General features: G+C 35.6%; 1 long non-coding RNA gene across 1 annotated transcript in view; it reads right to left on the reverse strand.

Moving 5' to 3' along the window:
* Window positions 1-12,128, reverse strand: part of LOC121025341 (uncharacterized) — a 71,913-nt gene extending 59,785 nt beyond the window's left edge. The window contains exons 1-3 of the long non-coding RNA XR_005788015.1: window positions 11,981-12,128; window positions 6,694-6,769; window positions 3,255-3,323 (exon numbers count right to left, since the gene is read on the reverse strand). This is a non-coding gene — a long non-coding RNA (uncharacterized LOC121025341). The remainder of the gene's footprint in view (window positions 1-3,254; window positions 3,324-6,693; window positions 6,770-11,980) is intronic.
* Window positions 12,129-12,752: the final 624 nt, after the last annotated feature.

The raw sequence follows: 12,752 nt of genomic DNA on the forward strand, positions 1-12,752 counted from the left end.
GTCTCACTCATCTGGTTCTGGACCTTCTAAAATTATTTTAATATCACACAGCTCTAAACTATCTTTTATTTTTTTATTAATTTTTTTAATGTTTATTTTTGAGAGAGACAGACCGAGTGTGAGTGGGAAAGGGCAGAGAGAGAGAGAGGGAGACACAGAATCTGAAACAGGCTCCAGGCTCTGAGCTGTCAGCACAGAGCCCGACGTGGGGCTCGAACTTTGGAATGGCGAGATCATGACCTAGGCTGAAGTCAGATGCCCAAAGGACTGAGCCACCCAGGCACCTTTCTAAACTATCTTTTAAAGACTGACATCTCTAATCTCTACTACACAGGACAGAGTTAACTAGGAAAATGTTACTAAGATATTACCCTTGATATGCTTATTTGATTGGTAGCATTTTCAGTCAGTGAAAACATGCCATAGAAGAAACAAGAAATACATTACTTAACTACATAAACACTAGAGTTTCATAGTCTCCCAGTTAGGATTTAAAGTGGGGGGGCACCTGGGTGGCGCAGTCGGTTAAGCGTCCGACTTCGGCCAGGTCACGATCTCGCAGTCGGTGGGTTCGAGCCCCGCGTCGGGCTCTGGGCTGATGGCTCAGAGCCTGGAGCCTGTTTCCGATTCTGTGTCTCCCTCTCTCTCTCTGCCCCTCCCCCGTTCATGCTCTGTCTCTCTCTGTCCCAAAAATAAATAAAAAAACGTTGAAAAAAAAATTTTAAAGTGGGGTTACTGACTATACCAACACAGACATAACCCTGGAGTTTAAATACGTATTAATCTTTATCCCTATGTTTTCAATCATGTCACTCTACCTATCTGGAATTACTTTCCTTTCTCCCATGGCCTACCCTAATCTTCTAAGTCTGATGTCTTCCATGAAACCTTGAGCATTCTAGTCAATACTGATATCTTCAACATCAAGCCAGTGTTGCAAAGTTAACACTTAGTGTCCTCTGTTCAATATATGTTGGTTTGATTTCCACAACTGAATTATAACTTCCTTGAGGACACATTCATGTCTTACATTTCTTTTTCATCCAGAGTTGTGGGAAAAAGAAGGTATCCAAAAATGTTCATTAATTGATTAGATTCAACAAAAACATCTATTACTACATTAGTACAAAGACATTAGGAGAACCTTTCTCCAAAAAAAAGTTCCCAAAGAGTAATTAAAACCACAAGTCTGCTTCATGAAGAAAACTACTGATTTAATAAAATCAGTGCATTCTTTGTGTATAATGATATCAATTTGTCCTATGATTATAAGCTTAAAGATAGTTCTTTGCCCATTCAGTTTTAGAGAGGACAAGTATTTAAAAGTTCTTACTACATCCTATGACCAAAATGCTTCAGACACAGTTAAAAAATAATAAACCAGGACTTGCTTCCTATAACACTTAACTACATGGTATTTTGACAAGGTCTTCTTTTTTAGTCATTCACAACAAAAATTATCTTTTGTGGTGGGGGTGGATATATTTCTCTTGAAAGGTATTCTAATCAGAAGGACACTTCAATATATGATATTTAATAATTGTAAAATTACAGGACCATCAATCAACTAACTTATACCATTTATAAAGATATCAGGGTCATAAAATGAGGAACAACTTTGCGAGCACTAAAATTAGTTAATTTTTATCATTATCAGAACAGAGATACCTGAGATTCATAAGAGAGTAGTTTCCACTGCTAATTCTGTTGGAAGCTCATTCATGCTCAGTTACTGACTGGTATCAAAAGCATCTAATATGTATAAACATAAATAATCTGCTATTTGTATTGAACAGGCAGTTCTCAACTTCAGATATATTCACTTAGAGAGAGATTATTTTAACAGACATGTTTGCTGAAAATAAGAGTTTCTTGTCTTCTCTCTTCAGCTAATTAATCTTTTCCAAATCTCTTACTCTCAGCTAATTAATCGTTTACAAATCTCTTACTCCTCAAATATTTGCATATGTTTCCCAATCACAGACATGTAACTGGTTATGAAGTCATCTCTCTGAATAAAAGAAATAGCTCTAATTTAAAAAGTAATAAAACCTTATCAATATTAAAAATGTACTAAGTTTCAACTATATGCAAGGAAATCAGTTGGTTCCAGGGGTCACAAGTCATAAGTAATAAAATGACCTGGTCCTAAAGAAGGTTATAAACTGAATGAAGAGATAGGCACACAGATAAAAAGATAATAACAATTTATATAGTAACCAAAGTTGTTTATCGCAGTGATTACTAGAAGTGGTTGTATCACTCTGATTGACACCAAATTTCTAAACGGTAACTTTTTAGAAGTTGATAGATTTCTAGTAAATATTAAAAAACATGAAGTATTGGAACATTTATACATTCATGCACCTGATGTGGTCCCTCTTTGCCTAATATAAGACTATTAACTAAATCTTCACTTAATTGAAGTGTATCCTATGAATTCCAGTTAACTAAATCTTCACCTTAAAGTTGCACTGTATCCAATGAATTCTAGTAAACCCTTCTGAGTCTAAGTATAGAAATCTCAGTTGAGCTTGAGATTCCTTGATCAGGCATGACTTTAAAGTATTCCAAAGGGTTGGTATGAAGGATGAATATGAGAATGAGTAAAATAAATAAAAAATAAAAAATTATGGAGGGGCACCTGGATAGCTCAGTCAGTTGAGCATCTGATCCAATTTTGGCTCAGGTCATGATCTCACAGTTCATGAGTTTGAGCCCTGCATCCGGCTCTGTGCTGACAGCTCAGAGCCTGGAGCTTCTTCAGACTCTGTGTCTCTCTGTCTCTCTGCCCCTCCCCTGCTCACGCTCTGTCTCTCTCTCTCTCTCAAAAATAAATAAATATTAAAATTTTTTTTAAAAAAAATTAGGGAAAGGGTAATAAGAAAGGAGAAAGGAACACTAACAACTACTACTGCTTTAAATAAAAAAATGAAGAACTATAAAATAATAATATAATGGAAAATATGCTTATAAAATATATGCCCATAATCTTTCTTTCCTTCCCTCTATACAAAGTTGAAGTTACTAAAACCATACTTTATTTATTAACATAATTGTCAAAGGGAATTTTCAAGATGATCCTTTCTACCCTGTTCATAAATACATATTAAATGAGGAGTTATTTGAAAGGTGAAATAAGAAATGAAAGGCTAAATTCACAACAATCTAATGTATGAAATTTAGCAAGTTCCACAACCTCTCTTTTTTCCTCCAAGTCATATATTTCTGCCTCTCTAAACTTTGTATCTTACCTCCAGTTAGGGTAACTTCAGTTAGGTAGATGTGAAGTGTTCGGTGATTTCTTTTATAAAGAATTAAATCTGAAAAAAGGAACAGGCTATTAATTTTTATGTAGTCTGGATCACTACCTAGATCTGATTAAGCTTCAGCTTAGGACAAATGTTAACTTTCAGTGTATCTCAGCTACAACTAATCAATAATGGTCTTATAAATGTGAGGTTCAGAGAAGAGGAAAGCATGTGACAAACCTTCTTGACCAGAGCTACGCAAATCAAACAGGCAATGAACCTGATATACTCACACTTTGTATACTTTTGCGTGGTACATTGATCTTGTCCTGTAGTCTTTCCTTTTGACTGAATAAGAGCATAACAAAAGCCACCCTGGATTAGTTCATCCAGCTCAGTATTCTGTTTCTCATAATATCAGTTGTGCAGTTCTAAGCACATAGTAGGCAATCAATATTTCATTAAACTGTTTTTGAAATAAGCAGGCATGTCTGACTTCTAAAGCATCCCAAATAAAAGCCATAAAATACTTCCATCAAATGCATGCAAATTTAACTCCTTTTTGAAACTTCATTTCCAGTATACAAAACCTTTTTAACTACTTGTCCACTTATCTTAAGATAGATATTTCTACCCAATGACCCAGTAATTCTACTTTCAGTATATACCTTAGATAACTCTTGCAAAAGTGTACACCATTATACAGTTAGTTACTGCAGCATTTCTTGTAATTGGGGGAAAAAATGAAAGCAACCTATAAATGTCCATGAAGAGGGAGTGGATAAATAAAATGAGCCATATTTGTATAATAAATTATTACATATACAAATGTAGATACATCAACACGGGTAGATATCAAAAGTAATGTTTGATAAAGGGTACAACACCTAGACATATACTAATATTTATGTAAATTTAAAAACATAAATATATTGTATATTTTATTTTATTTAAATGTTTGGTTTTGAGAGAGACCTAGAGTGAGAGCAGGGGAGGGGCAGAGAGAGAGAGAGAGATAGACAGACAGACAGACAGACAGAATTTGAAGAAGGCTCCAGGCTCTGAGCTGTCAGCATAGAGCCTGACGCAGGGCTCAGACTCATGAACTGTGAGATTATGACCTGAGCCGAAGTTGGATACTCAACCAATCGCGCCACCCAGATGCCCCCAAAATATTGTATATTTTACTTGAATGCATATTTATGCGTGGAAAAGGATACACATAGTACCTCATGAAAGTAGTTGTCTCCAGGAGGGAGAGCAGAGAATAATACTAGTGAGCGTGGTCAAAGAAGACTTCAACTTCACTATATTTTATTTACTTGGTTTTAAAAAGAACTGGAAACAAATGGGACAAAATATTGACTATTGTAAACTCTTGGAGGTGGAAACATGGATATTTAATATATTATTATTTATAATCTTTATATTTTAAAATTTTCTCATATAAATACATTTTCTTGGGGCACCTGGGTGCTTCAGTTAGTTAAGCACCCAACTTTGGCTCACATCATGATCTCGCAGTTTGTGAGTCTGAGCCCCATGTTGGGCTCTGTGCTGACAGCTCACAGCCCGCAGCCTGCCTCAGATTCTGTGTCTCCTCTCTGCCCTTCCCCTGCTCACACACTGTCTCTCTCTCTCTCTCTCTCTCTCTCTCTCTCTCTCTCTCTCAAAAATAAATGAACATTAAAACATTTAAATTTTTTTCTTATAAAACATACAAAGAGAATCATGTAATATTGAGAGAATATACTATAAAATTATTAAAAACAAACAAAAAATAAATACCTCCCTCTATCATCGAGTAGGCTGAGTCACAGGAAGATCGCCTACTCTTTGTTGCTCAAGATCCTAGGAAAAAATTCATATTTACTCTACCCATACACTCCACCATTTATGCTGATTCAATCAACATGTGCCCATTCTTTCTAGACAGAAGAATATTAAATAGTCCATTCTGATCAAAGCCCTTCTGACACTTTTTGTAACTTCTTCTCTGACCCATTTCTTTTCTTTTAAATGTTTATTTTTTTTGAAGAGAGAGAGAGAGGGAGAGAAAGGGAGAACAGAGGAGGGGCAGAGAGAGGGGCACACAGAATCCTAAGCAGGCTCTAGGCTCTGAGCTGTCAGCACAGAGCCCAATCTGGGGCTCGAACTCACAAACTAGGAGATCATGACCTGAGCCGAAGTTGAATGCTTAACCTACTGAGCCACCCAGGTGCCCCTCTGACCACTTTATTGACATTAATTCTTTCTCAAGAAGTGGTGAATAGAAATGCCAAAATTTTCCCATGCACCAAGGTACCATGCTTTTATATCAGTATGATTTTCTCCTTTGTTTCAAATACCTTTCTTGATGGTTACCTCTTTATTTAGGGTGTTTTGGCTGCAGAAGACATTACTAAGCTATGATTTCTGAGAGCCTCTATTTTCAGTATTTTAACATTCAGAATAATCTCATTTAATCCTCATAATAAACCTAGGAAATAAATATTATTACCCCTGTTTGTGCGAATGAGGAAATTGAAACACAGAGATTAAATAACTTGTCCAAAATAATCAGCTATTAAATATAGGAGCCAGAAATTCAAACCTAGCTCTGAATGACTCTAAATGTCCTGCTGTTTCAAAAGCCTCCATAGAGAAAAATTTTACAATGACTTCAAAACCCCTGTCCTGGATCCAATTTTAGCAATTTTAGTAAAACAGTTCAAAATCTAGAGATGTTATTGTTGCATTTGCTTTTGCCACAGTTATTCCTAAAAAAGAGTAAGCTTAAAGATGTTTTGCAGTTATTGCTGTTGTATGTCTGTTGGTTTTATACATAAGGCAGCACTAGCTGATGTTAGAGCTAGAGTACTGGTACTTAATTAGAATTTTATCCTCCAGAGGATATTTGGCAATCTCTGGAAACATTTTTGGTTGTCACAACTTTGGAGGTGGGAGGAAGCAGCTGGCATCTAGAAGCCAGGGATACTGCTAAAAGTCCTATAATGTATAGGACAGCCCTCCAAAACAAATGAACTAACCAGCCGAAAACGTCCATAGTGCTGGTTGAGAAACCCTGACCCAGAGGTAAGAATTATGGGCCACATTATAGATGATTTTGGGAAAAAAATAACATGCAAAAATAATAGAATGTATGTTAATTACATTGGAATTAAAATTAAAAAAACTTTAAAAGATAGAATGTGCGTACTAAAATATAGAGAACTCAAAGGATTTACAAAGCATGCTCTGTACTAACCAGTTACCAGATAAATTTCTAAAACCATAGGAATGACTGACAGAATTTTGACTTGAAATTCTACAACTGGTCTATGGTGAGAAAGTAAATAAAAGCAGTGTCTAGAACTAAGTGTGTAGGTGCCGTGGTCAGTAAAATGGGATATAGGAGTACAGAATAGTAGCTTTTTAAGAGAGCAAGCACTTTGTTTTTTACCTTGCCTTCACTTGTCCTTCTGATAAAAGTCTCTTATTTTTGCTTTTTCTTCTCTTGAGTTTTCTTCAAATAGCTCCTGTATGGTAAAATAACAGAAATAAGAAAAAGGCATATTAAAAATAAATTTCTTTATAAGCATTTATACCTATGTTAAAGAATTTCTGAATTATACAACTCTCAAAACTACTTTGGAATCATCCCAAAGGGGAAAGCATCTCTAATAATAATGGAAAATACTTTATTCTTTCTCATGTCACTCATTAAGAATCAATCAACTCATCTAATGATAAGATATAATTGTATTGATTATTCACATTTTAAAAAGGTTTCCTGGCAAAAGCAAATTTTAATGTCTTGAGTGCTCTGTTATAATCAAAGCTTTCCAGAAAAATTCTCTTTCTGATAACTATATACTACAATCACCAAATATCACCATTTGTTATTAAAATAACAATGAAATCTTAGGAATGATCACTTATAATGGTGGTAAATATATGGATGTATTTTTCCTAATTATCCAAGACTTTTTTCTGTTTCTGTTCAGTTGACTCTTACACTCAGCTTCTTATCTGGTCTCCTTATGTTTATCTCTCACTTGCTAATCACAAACTGGATATTTTTCAGGTCACCTATTGCAGCCACTCAAACCCATCTTCTTGTCTTTAAACTTCTGTTCCTACCTCACCTTCTATATGTCTCAGATAATAGAGCTTTACCTCTTCTGTGCTCTAATTTCTTTATTCTGTCACTTGAAGAGTTATAGACTAGGAAACCCAGGAGACAAATGATACCAGCCTAGGGAAAAACTTTTTCCATTGTGAGCAAAGAAAGACCCTATGACATGGATGGAGCTAGAGAGTATTATGCTAAGTGAAATAAGTCAGTCTGAGAAAGACAAATATCATATGATTTCACTCACATGTGGAATTTAAGAAACAAAACAAATGATCACAGGGGGAGAAAAAAGAGAGAGGCAAACCGAGAAAGACTCTTAACTATATAGAAACAATGGATGGTAACCAGAGGGGAGGTAGGGGGAAGGATTAAATAAGTGATGGGGATTAGGGAGGACACTTATGATGAGCACTGGGTGTTGTATGTAAGTGTCGAGTCACTAAATTGTACACCTGAAACTAATATTACACTATGCTAACTGGAATTTAAATAAAAACTAAAAAAAACCCAAAAACCAAAAACTAAAAAAAACCCCTAGATTCTACCTCTCTAGAATTTCTAAAAAACTGAATCTTCTTATAGAAACCAGAAAGACTGCTGACCAACTGGAATATCTGTTCATTTTACTCCTATACCCAATGGGCACCTAACATATAGAAAGCAAGAAACAGAAGTGGTCTAATGATTCCTACTTGCCAATCTGTTATATGCATTCAAAAGTACTGGATTAGAAATCAAGGAGTCCTGAAATGAATATAGACTCCATTTGCTCAAAACTTGCTTGGACAGGGTCACCTGGCTGGCTCAGTTGATCAAACATTTGACTCTTGATCTTGGGGCTGTGAGTTCAAGCCCCACTTGGGTGTAGAGCTTACTTTAAAAAAACTTGCTTGGGCAAATAATATGATATCTCTGAGTTTTGGTTTTTAATTTTTTCTTTTAATTGGTAAAAAGAGGATCATAATGCCTCCTGAGGTTGCCTTACATTACTTTTAAGTATCAAATGAAATGATGTGTAAGAAGCATTTTGTAAACTATGAAGTTGCATCCACATTGAGCTATTTTAGGCAATGCAGGATATATGTTACTCTATATTACAATGTTCATTTCAATTACACAAACAGAGGCAATATACAGACTTCTAAGACCTATTCCAAATTTATTCTATCAGAATCTATAGAGATGAGTCACAGCCATCTGTATTTTTAACAAGAACACCAAACTCTGAGAAATACTACATATAGTACACCATTCTCATTCATAGTGTATGAGAGTTTACTTCATACTTCAGTGAAAGTTTAACCAGATTTACCATTTGATTTTCTGATCATCTTGAAACCATTTGTTAAAATATAACAAAAATGCTGTGTAGTCACAAAAGAACTAAAATTAAATTGAAAAAAATTAACTAATTTAGGTTTTAACTGCAATTTTTAATAAATATTTTTAACTTTAAAAAGCAAAGCTTGTTCTTTTTTTAAATTTTATTTTCAACGTTTATTTATTTTTGGGACAGAGAGAGACAGAGCATGAACGGGGGAGGGGCAGAGAGAGAGGGAGACACAGAATCGGAAACAGGCTCCAGGCTCCGAGCCATCAGCCCAGAGCCCGACGCGGGGCTGGAACTCACGGACCGCGAGATCGTGACCTGGCTGAAGTCGGATGCTTAACCGACTGTGCCACCCAGGCGCCCCAAGCTTGTTCTTTTTTAACACAGATTGTAAACATAGTTGATTAACCATGAATATAACTCAATTTACAGTAGGAATTAGTATAATTTACATTAACTTTATTTGAATAATATCAAATTTTAATATATTCAATAGAGGCTGAGTTAAGATAGTATATTGGCTCTTTATATCTCAATTATCATACTAAAAATGCACAGATATTTTAAAACACATATAAGTATCCATAATGAAATTTACCACATCCGGGTTTATCAATATGTGACTAATGTTGCTTTAGTTAAACCTTCATATCTAGAGTTAACTAAAATCCAAAAGAACAATTTGGGAGGTCCAATACTTGCCATCTTTATCATTATAGCCCTGTTCAAAGGGTGAAAGGAGAACAAGGTAGTTGCCTATTTAGGTGAGACAGAGTTGGAGGTATTAATCTGATAGAGTGGAAGAACCAAAGCCAAGATCCAAGATAACCCAAAATAATAAGAAATATAAATACAATAAACAATAAATGAGGGGTGCCTGGGTGACTCAGTCAGTTGAGCTTCCAACTTCAGCTCAGGTCATGGTCTCAGTCTGTGAGTTCGAGTCCCGCATCGGGCTCTGTGCTGACAGCTCGGAGCCTGTAGCCTGCTTGAGATCTGTGTCTCCCTCTCTTTCTGGCCCTCCAGCTGCTCGCACTCTGTCTCTCTCTCAAAATAAAATAAATACATAAAAATTAAAAAAAATAAATGAATAATAGCTCCTAGGGTGAGAGAGTAAAATTATATTGTTAAAGATTATATCTGACTTTAAAAAGGTTAACTTTAATCATCTCTATAATAAAGTAAACATTTCCAGATTTCATCCTAATATGTTAGGAGAGTTAAGTAAGTTATGGATCTTAAGTGCTTAGAGTATGTGTTAATATAACACTAATATATTATTAGAGGCTATATAACCTGGAAGCAACCCAGATATCCATCATCAGAATAATGAATGGGAAATTACAAAATGTTCATATAGTGGAATACTCTACAGCAGTGAAAATGAATGAACTATGGTTACAAGCAGTAATACAGACAAGCAACATTACAATGAATTACAAAAGCAAGTCAAAGAAGAAAAAACAGTATGATTTACACAGAGTTTATGCACAACTAAATAACTTTTGTTATTTGCACAACAATAACTAAATATTGTTCAGGGATATAAAAACTATGATAAAATTATAAAGAAAAGCAAGGAAATTACATATAGATTTGAGACAGCAGTTGCCTCTAAGGAAGGAAGGAAAGGAATGTGATCAGGGAAGGGGTACACACGGGAATTTAAAAGGAATGGTAGCTTTCTTAAATTGGGTCACAGATGTTTGCTGTATTGCTTTTGTTTATTCTATACTCATGTTTTACAAATATTTTATACATATTCAATATTTAATGAAAACAATTGAAATTTGATGTCTTTGCTTTCTATATTTCTTTGTAATAAAAGAAGTTTATGATTTTAAGACATTTCAATTCCTTGCTTCAGCAGCAGCAATTATACATATACTTTAAATACTTCTATTACTATGTCTAAAATCAAAAAATAAATTATAAAGCTAACTTTAAGACATAAGATATCCAACAAAAAACCGGGCAAGTTTTGGAATCAACATTAGTTCACAACTCATAACAATTTCTTAATCTTCTAAGTGGTTAATCAATCAAAGATACAGGATATGCATTTTTTTTACTTAACATGGACAACAATAACAAACTTCTTAATTTTAAAAATCTTTATATCTTAATTCTACTAAAAACCCTAGTCTATCCTAAAGATTCCTCTCTTAAGAAGTTCTATGCGATGCAAAACACTTTAAAAACACTTTCTTTAAAGGCTTATTTTATAGGCTATGCACATATAACTAAAAATAACACAAAATATGGAAATTCTGAAGCTTTAGTGAATTGTTCTGGTCTACATGTGGATTTATTGTAAGAGCTATGTTAATACATATTAAGCATATAGGAAAGAACTTATTTAAAAATATTTTTCATTTTCATACAAAAAAATAAAGTTCTCAAACAGTGAAATGCAATTGCTTATCTAGCATGGAAAGTGATGAAACAACAATGAAATGTGCCATTTTTTTTTTGTCTCTATAAAGGTAAACCTTCATCTGAAACATATAGAAACAGAGCACGATCAAAAAATAACTATAATCTTTATATAGTTTCATTTATGTAAGTGGTTTCCAAATTGTACTTTCCCTAAAACCATATATTCCCCCCAAAAAGGTTTTTCCAGCATCAAGCATTTATAATTAGGTAACAGTCTGGACCTTATAGGACCATTTTGGTGCACCAGGAAACCATCCTAAAGATAAAAAGACAATAATGTATTCATTATTTTCCCACATATTGAAATTTTAAAGATGAGAAAAAAATTAAAGCCAAACTTATAAAATTCCTCAGAAAGAGAACAATTATCCTAGCTATTTTTTTTCCAAAGCAGATCGTGGAATTTCCAAGAGTTTTAAATCGAAATGCAGCGATACCGGTAAAGATCCCCCCTTCCTTCCCACAAATCTAGAGATGGCGTCTAATAAATTACCTTTGGATATTTTAATATCGCATATAAAACGCCGACCACTTAGTGGTTCAGTTAACCTGCCACCGATTATATTTTGGAAAGGTTTCATAGTAATTTTCGTAATTTACACCATCTACTGTGAAAAATAAGAATAATTATTTTGTACGAATTTATACTTCACAGCAGCTTCACCTCTTAAACCTGCGCTTACTTATTTTGTCCTCCCCTTCTAACTTAAAACTTTAAGGATCATGATCCTTTTTAAAAGTTCAACTGAACCTCACAAATCAAAATTACCAACCCCGCTAATCCCGCAGGCCCTCATTTCATACGGTTATACATATTTTTAAAGTATTTTAAAAGCCCTATACCTTTTCCTTCCTCCGTAAGACTTAAACTCTGAAAACAGAAGTGAGGGGCCAAGGATAGTGTGAAATCTGTGGAAAGAGTTGGGGTGGAAGATTAAGTAGAGCTCGGAGTACAACAAAAGGAAGAACTAGAGGGTTAGCTGGAGGACGAAATCCGTTAGGGGCTGGGTTAAGAACACAAGGGGGAGGGGCATAACCTCTAGAGCCCGCGACGCCCCCAAGCGACTGCAGCCCACCCTAACAGCCTCTCTTGGAGGCAGCCATTTTGGCATTATACAAGCTCCGCCCCTCAGTCGCAGACCGCTCCAACCACCCCCCGCCCCCATACCCCACAGGCTTTGCGCGGAAACAGGAAGTGGGACTGCGAATCTGGGAGCTTGGGGAGCAGCAGGTCGGAACCAGGGCGGTACCCTGAACGCTCTCTTATGAAACTCGTGTCACTGCTTTGGGCTGTCGCCTCACGAGAAAAGTTGTGGGACCATGTCGAATATGGAGAGTATCCTTTCCCGTCTGAAAAGCTGCTGCCAGGGTTTAGGGAATGGGAGAAGGGCAGGGCCTGGTGACCTTTTAGGTCTAGTTGTGGAAGGATGGGGGCACTGATGCTGGTTGATAGGCGCCTGTAACTTTTGTTTGTTGTTGCTGTTGTTTTCCTGGTAGCCGCCTTTATCCAGGAAGCGGGACTGCTTTGGCGAGAGTCAGAGGAGTAGGGGGACTGGCTTGAAATGATTCTTGAGCGTGAACCCTTGTCGTTCAGGGCTGCTGTCACTTGTCCTTT

The sequence above is a fragment of the Herpailurus yagouaroundi genome, unplaced genomic scaffold, assembly GCF_014898765.1.
Source record: "Herpailurus yagouaroundi ecotype Mexico unplaced genomic scaffold, PumYag 67623, whole genome shotgun sequence".
In the NCBI taxonomy this organism is placed as follows: domain Eukaryota; kingdom Metazoa; phylum Chordata; class Mammalia; order Carnivora; family Felidae; genus Herpailurus; species Herpailurus yagouaroundi.